This window comes from Motacilla alba, chromosome 3, assembly GCF_015832195.1.
Source record: "Motacilla alba alba isolate MOTALB_02 chromosome 3, Motacilla_alba_V1.0_pri, whole genome shotgun sequence".
Taxonomy (NCBI): domain Eukaryota; kingdom Metazoa; phylum Chordata; class Aves; order Passeriformes; family Motacillidae; genus Motacilla; species Motacilla alba.
The window spans coordinates 52,651,818-52,658,908 of record NC_052018.1 but is presented as its reverse complement, the minus strand read 5'-3'; the positions used below and the strand labels follow the sequence as shown (position 1 = coordinate 52,658,908).

General features: G+C 41.1%; 1 long non-coding RNA gene across 8 annotated transcripts; it reads left to right on the top strand.

Annotated features, from left to right (window-relative positions):
- Positions 1-144: 144 nt before the first annotated feature.
- Positions 145-3,654, top strand: LOC119699054. 8 transcript variants are annotated; one of them, XR_005256344.1, is made up of 6 exons: positions 145-284; positions 606-816; positions 1,338-1,400; positions 1,783-1,882; positions 2,416-2,810; positions 3,011-3,654. It is a non-coding gene; the product is annotated as an uncharacterized LOC119699054 (long non-coding RNA). The 8 variants fall into 8 exon arrangements; XR_005256343.1 differs by having other exon boundaries at positions 1,755-1,882; XR_005256341.1 differs by having other exon boundaries at positions 606-822.
- Positions 3,655-7,091: the final 3,437 nt, after the last annotated feature.

The following is a 7,091-nucleotide window of genomic DNA, read 5'->3' as shown; positions in this document are numbered from 1 at the left end:
ATCTCCTTCTCATCCTCCTTGCAGTTATATTTTGGGTGTGCTTTATCACGCACGCCACGTGTCAGTGCAGCACTGCCTGCGTGTGGTTTATAAATAACTCCGTGTACACTGGGGACACGCTCGCTCAGGGGTGTTTCACTGCCAGGGGCGCGCTGCGGCCTCTCCCGGCCACATTTAAGGATCTGGAGCACTAAATAACATTAAGAATTAACAGATGCCAAAGGAGTCGCATTCCTTTTTCCGTGGTAAGGAGGTCAGTGCCGGCGGCGTGGGTGTCGCAGCAGGTAGAGAAACACATTCCCAGGAAAGGGGCAGAGGTGTGACAGTCCGGCAGAAGGACAAAAAGGGGTTTGTCTTGTGGATTATGTTTTATTTTCATATCTAGTCTTGGTAATTGTAATCCTGTACTTACTGGTCTCGCTGTTGTGTTGACCTGAAAGGTTCATCTTACCCAGATTTTGGTAAGCTGTTGATTAGGACCAGGCCAGCTCAGCACTGAACTCATGGTTTATGTTTTATGTGGTAATGTTGTTGGGGTTGGTTTTGGTTTTTTGGTTTTGGTGGGGGTTTTTTGGTTTTTTTCAGTTTTTTGGGGTTTTTTCTAGATGGCTAAGATTTTGCTCATGACCTGTGAGCACTGCACAGGACCCCTTGATGCATCTCCATAATCTCATCCTGCAACTTCTCCAGTTATCCCCTCCTGCAGTAATCAAAACTGAGGTTACAGTGAAGCTTTAGCCATGATGATTGACAACAAACCAATCTAAAGCGACCTGGCACCTAAATGTGAGCTTTCCTAGAAGAGAAAGAAAAGAGGTAGATGTGGGTCTTGCTTGTTCACCTCACTAGTTGAATGCTGAGACCCAGCAATAAACACATTGCTGAACTGCTGACAAACCCTGTGAGCCTGAGATTGCTTACAAAACCTTGGAATTGCTGAGCTTTAGTGGGAAAAGTCTGTTTTTATTTTTCCAATCTGTCTCACTTTAAATTTCTTAGCTGTATTGCTTCCATTTTAGAAACTCCTTAGAAGGGGTTGTTGGTGTTATTTTTAAGTTTAATCTCTTTGAAACTGGCTTTTGCTTACTTTATCTGCACTGCTTTACCTTCGGTGCTTTGCTGCCTGTTCTCCCAAGGTGAATACCTGTTTTTCACCGATGCTGTTTCCTACAGAAGACTTTAACAAAACCCCTGGGTTTTTTCTTGCTTTTGACTTGAGGATCCATGCATAATCTCTGGCAGTGTATACATGTTGCTCTACTTAGTTTGAAAGTGAATGTACACTACTAAGATTTATAGAGTATTTGATTCTCACATAAAAACAAAATGCTTTTCAGATGCTGTGTTTGGAAACAGAACACACATTCCTGTAATGCCACTGAGGAGAATCAAACAGTTTGGTAATGTGGATGTGGGGAGTCATCTTAAAAACATTATATAACTCTTAACTCTTCTGGGGAGGGAAATGAAGAAAATTTACACTTTTTAGCCTTCAGGGGACTTTTATATAAATGAAGTATATATAATTACTTACTTACTTACGAAGAATTACTCAACTTGAAATTTATCCAGGAAGCTAGAATTAACCACCTTCCTCTCACAAAAAATATGTAATATAAAATATGTAACAGAAAATGGTAATATACATCAATCATGAGTTTCAATTTAAAAGTGAGAGACCATGAATGAAAAGCCATTATTTCGTGTGTGCTGTTCCCAATTCCCTTCTCTGGCGATTGCGTTGCCACTCTAAGCTCACCTCGTGCACTCTTCTGGACCCAGAGGCAACACAAGTGTTTTTTGACTGACCTGGAGGTTCTGCTGGGGAATTTAAGGAGTCCTGTCCCTGCTCATGGGTTCACGTGCAACAGCACCAACGTAGGTATGTGGGCAAATGCCCGTGAAAACTTACTTTTAAAACAACAACAGTTTCAAAATACAGATATACCCAATCTGTAATTCAGCTGTTCAGAATTTGCATTTCCGTCCATTTCCGCGTAGAAAATCCAGCACTAATCCTGTGTTTTAACTTCAAATGTCGGTAGAAGTATCAGCTCTACTTATGTGCTACCTGGAAACTCCGGCTTGCGTACTTCCACAGGTGAACGATACGACCCAGCAAAGACATGGCTATAGCGCATTCAGATCTCTGTCGGGATATAAAAGTCAGTCTCTAATTCACCCGGTAGCCACGTCCTGCGCCGACAGGCCACGCTCCGGGCGCATGGAATGCCGCAGGCGGTGGGCAGCCCGCGTCCCGGGAGCGGCGAGGCTCCCGGGCTGCCGCCGGCGGACATGGCCGTGCAGCACAGCCTTTTAAGGGAGAACAATCTATTCTGCCTTTGTCTTCCTCACTAAATAGGGTGTTGCGGACAGAGACGCGCTCGCTAACTGGATTTTTACTTCTCCTTGCAGCGCCTGATGAGGAAAATCCCCCTGCTCCCACCGTGTGTTGGCGTTCCGGCTCCAGATGATATTTTCTGTACATAATAACTAAGGCAGTCTGAGGGAACCTTGCCGGCGCGGCGTGAATTCGTCCACCTTTAATCGGCGTTCGGGCCGGAGAGCGGCTTCCCACCCCTGAGCTGGGGTTGGTGTGCCGCTGCTGCCGCCCGGGAATGGTTTGCTCTCGCCGCAGCCCGGCCAGCACTGCGTCGGATTGCTTGGGAACTCAGCGGGGCTGCCGGGTACCGGGATAAAGTTTTTGGAAAGGCGTCATCGCAAGAGGCGTGAGTACTGCTCTGTGTGTTGCACGGAGGCTGCGGGGTTTGTTCGGTAACTGCGGGACCGGTGGAGCACCATGTAATCTTGTAAGCATAATTTACTGCCCTATGTTCTTAAATTACTTCTGAATTTCACCTGAATCACTTCTACTTTCTTCACTGCGGTAGAATTATGAGTAGACTTAGAATCTTCAGATACTTAACCTCTTTTTCAGCACCCTTGCCTCTCACTCGGGCAAAATTCTTCCAAAAAAATATCAGGCTGTTTTGTTGTTCTTCCTTCACAGCTGACGGTGCACACAGGGAACCACAGTTTCAGCCAGTCACTGATTTGTTTCCTGCTTGAGCACCATAAAACATTTTCAGAAATGGAAGAAGAAAAAGGGCAAAGTACTAAAGCTACCAGTGCAGTGGGTGACCTGAGGAAAAGTTGGCAGACCTGGGCAGAGGATCACATCGAGTATCAGAGGAAGAATCCATTCAGCAGCGATGACAGGCTTGCGTCCAAACCTGCGCATACTCACAGAGGAGATCCTACCTACGGGAGACCCCCTGAAGGCTCTCGGACAGAGCAGAGGGGGAAAGATGCTCACTCACACGTGGGTAAGGAAGTAGAAGAGCTGTGCTTGATCATCAGAAGAACTGGAGAGATGGGAGAAGATGGACACGTGAGAGTGACATTCGGACAGCTGTTTGAAACGTATGTGACTATTTCCAATAAAGTAGTGGGAATCTTGTTAAGAGCCAGAAAACACGGTCTGGTTCATTTTGAAGGTGAAATGCTTTGGCAAGGAAAAGATGATGATGTGGTCATCACTCTACTACAATAAGGCTTTGTCCTGGAATGAACTTTGCTGCATAGTTCCATTTGGAAAAACATATCTAGATGCCATCTTCACAGGTTTTGGTTACAGAATTTCAACTCAGCTACCTACTGGGACACAAGCAGGAGAGGAAATGGGCAAGAAGGATATTTTAGTAAAAATGGTAGAGATTTGGACAGAAATCACAGATTACGAGCTACTCCATCACGCTGACATTTGATTGTCCTTATTATCATCTACTAGCAAGTATATGAGAGTTCTTCAAATAACTGTGCTGGCCTGCTGCTTTTAGGTTACTGAAAGTATAAATTACCAACTTGCTATCCTACACCACTGATTCCTGCAGGTTGTGAAATACTTACTGTGTGGGAGAATGGGATTTGTAAAACGTGGAATTGAAAACTCATATTTGAGTTGGAATTCATATCCTTCATCGAACAAAGAGCCTGGTATATAGCAAAATTTTAGGTTCAATCTCACATTGTTAAACTGAATAAATGGAAGTTATTTTCATGAAGTGGATAGAAATTCACAAACTTACAAAAATATCACAGCAAGGATACTTGATGGTTCCTGAATTAGTTGCACCTAATAGAAAAATAAAGGATTGGTTATATAACATAGTTGTAATAGTGCTATGAAAAATAATCAGGAGCTGTATTTACAATAGTTCCCACCAATAGAGCTGTATAATTGGAAATCTAAAGTTCTGGTTTTTAGCAGTACAAATAGAAGCTTCTGTGTGGCGTTAACTACACTACTTGATGGGTCTTTAAAGTAAGAGATACTGTTCTTGCATCAAAAGTATATTAAAATTTAATATAAATTTGGAACTTGATAAAAGTGATTTGTAATTTTATGCTATTTATATAAAAACTTCTGTTGCAAAAAGCCTAAAAGAATGGGGTTTTGTTTTGATGTTTTCATCCAATGGGGATTTGCACCAAACTAAGTCTTTGGCTGAGGATTTCATTATTTTCCTGCCTCCTTTCTTCTTTTTATGGTCAAAGGACAATGAAAAGAGGAAAAAAAAAGGAATATATTAAGGTGCTGAAATAAGTATATCTGGGGAACAGGGCAGTCAGATGCAGGCAGAAAATGGATTTTAATCACCACATAATTTTATCACATTGGAAAAGGGTGAATATGTGCTGCACCAGGCACTGTTGGTGTGCTACCTTAGCTTTCAAACCTACTACTGCTTCTTTCTAAACAGATCTACATCTTGCAGCTGGAAAAGAAGTAGATGTAGTTTGTGATCTTAACAGATTTAAAATGCTTTGTTCTTTTTTCAAAAAGTATTTCTTGCCAAATGGCATGAGCACACCTCATTTTCAGCTCCTATTAGAGGAAGTCTTCACATGCATTCAGGTTTCAACACAAATTGAACTTTTTATAGGGCAACTGTGGAATGAGTTTTGTTTAATTCTAACAACTCTGAAATCCACTCAGTTCTGCTGTAGTGTTAGTTCATAACTTGCAGGAAGCATCATGAGGCACTTCAAGTGTCACCAGCTAACTAACGGGATGGCACTACCAGGAAAAATAATACATTGCTGGACATTGTACAAATAATTCATTGCAAGACATGCACGTGAGGCAGTATGTACCCTGAGCACCTAAGATGCAAGTCCAGCTCACATAAATTCACTACATTTCAAGTAAGGCTGGCTCAAATAGTTAAATATCAGCAATCTAGGCTGTCACTGCCATGTAAGTGGTAGATGCTTGAGCACATCTACAAGCACTTTAAGTACACCTCTGATCAAAACAGAAGCAGAGCAAACCTTTGATGACATGGTCTTACCTACTTTGTAAGCAATTAAAACCAGCTTGCTCTACTATTATATTTTTAATAGAACCAAGGATTACTGTATAACAAAACTATTATTTAAAGAGGGATTTTTTTTTAAACGGTTACAGAGCCAACCTGCCAGCTTTAGATGAGCATTCTGGAAAACGTGACTGAAATCTTTCTGTGTGCCCATGCAATAGTTATAAAAACCGAGCTGCCAAACAGGCTCAGCACACGGGTTGACAAATCCAGTCTTGTGCTTCTAGCAATAGCCAGTATTTCAAAAAAAGACTGAAAGATAGATAATAGAATTGGTCAGCTTGCCCACTGGTACACTCTGGAATAAAAAATTACTCCTGAAGCCTGTTTAGTCATGAATGCATTATATCTAATGCACATGACTCAGTTCAGCTACAAGTTTTACAAAATTATGCTTCATCTGTGATTAGATCAACATCTACAGATGAAATAGGAATTCAGACTTTTCAACATGCAACTGTTTTTTTTCAGCAGGCTCCCATTAGAGTAAATGGAACAGAATTTATTAATTTGTTTTTGCAAAAATTGTAGCATGTGAGGGGTTTTAGTATTACAGATTATTTGGAATAGTAAGTAAACCCAACCTTCTGAAAAGGTGTTCTTGACCTACTAAGCATCTTTCAGCTGTTTAAATCTCTCCTAAACTTCACTTTGTGACAGATTACCTCAGTGGTCTTTGCCCTCCTTCCACCTGAAGTCTGTAAACTCTGCGTCTGTTTTGGACTGTATATCATATAGGGATTATCTGTGGTTTGTTTTGTCAAACACTGTCACCATTTCAATAAATGTTGCACATTAGTTTGAAATGACAAGAGTTTTTATGCAGCACTTTATTGTTTACAAGTTTCTCAAATTTCAAATACAATTTCCACTGGTTTGCTCTCATTCTCCTACTTTTATTTACAACTCACACTTAAAAAGACTTTGGAATAGTCTGAGTCATTATTTCCAATTTAAACACAATTTCTTTTTATTTTTAACAGCATTTTATGTGTATCTGTTTCATCCTTTCAGCATAAAAGCATTACTCTCTGGGTGCGTGTTGGGTTGGGAGTTTATGTAAAACAACTGAGCAAAACAGTACAAATAAAGCTTTGTCATTCCTAAACATGAGGTCAAAAAAGCAGCTTTTCTCAAGACTGCTAATACTGGATCAAAGAACAGAGCCAGCAGCAGTGGCTAAACAACTTTCCTTTGCTTCTCCAGGCTTTTGGAGAGTAAGAGCTGCTGAGTTCATGCTCCTTATTGACCTTTGCTCCTTAGAAAGCTCTACAGACAATTTTGGAAGTTTTAAAATTACTAAAAGCTTCTATAGGAGAGAGTGACAAAGTTAATGGGATCTGCCCACTGTCTCTTCCAGGGAACGTATTGGAAGTATTAGGTTTTTCAGAAAATATTTCTTCACCTAATTAAAACAATTATCTTCAGAGTCTAAGAATACTTGTCAATGCAGAAGGAAAACAGACCACAGTTCTGTGCTGAAAAACACTAACGAGAAGCTGAGCATTCCTCTCAGTAATTAGTGTGCCTCTGTTTAATGCTTTGCTGTTTCAGCTGTTGTGATGTCTGTCTGTTGCTCTCAGGGAACACGGGATATCCCCATCTTTCTCATCAGCAAAACTCTGGAAGTGACCCACAGTCACAATTATACCCAGATTTTTACCTTTCCAGTCTTGTCATTAGTGGGGCTGTTCTCCAAAGTTAAGACAT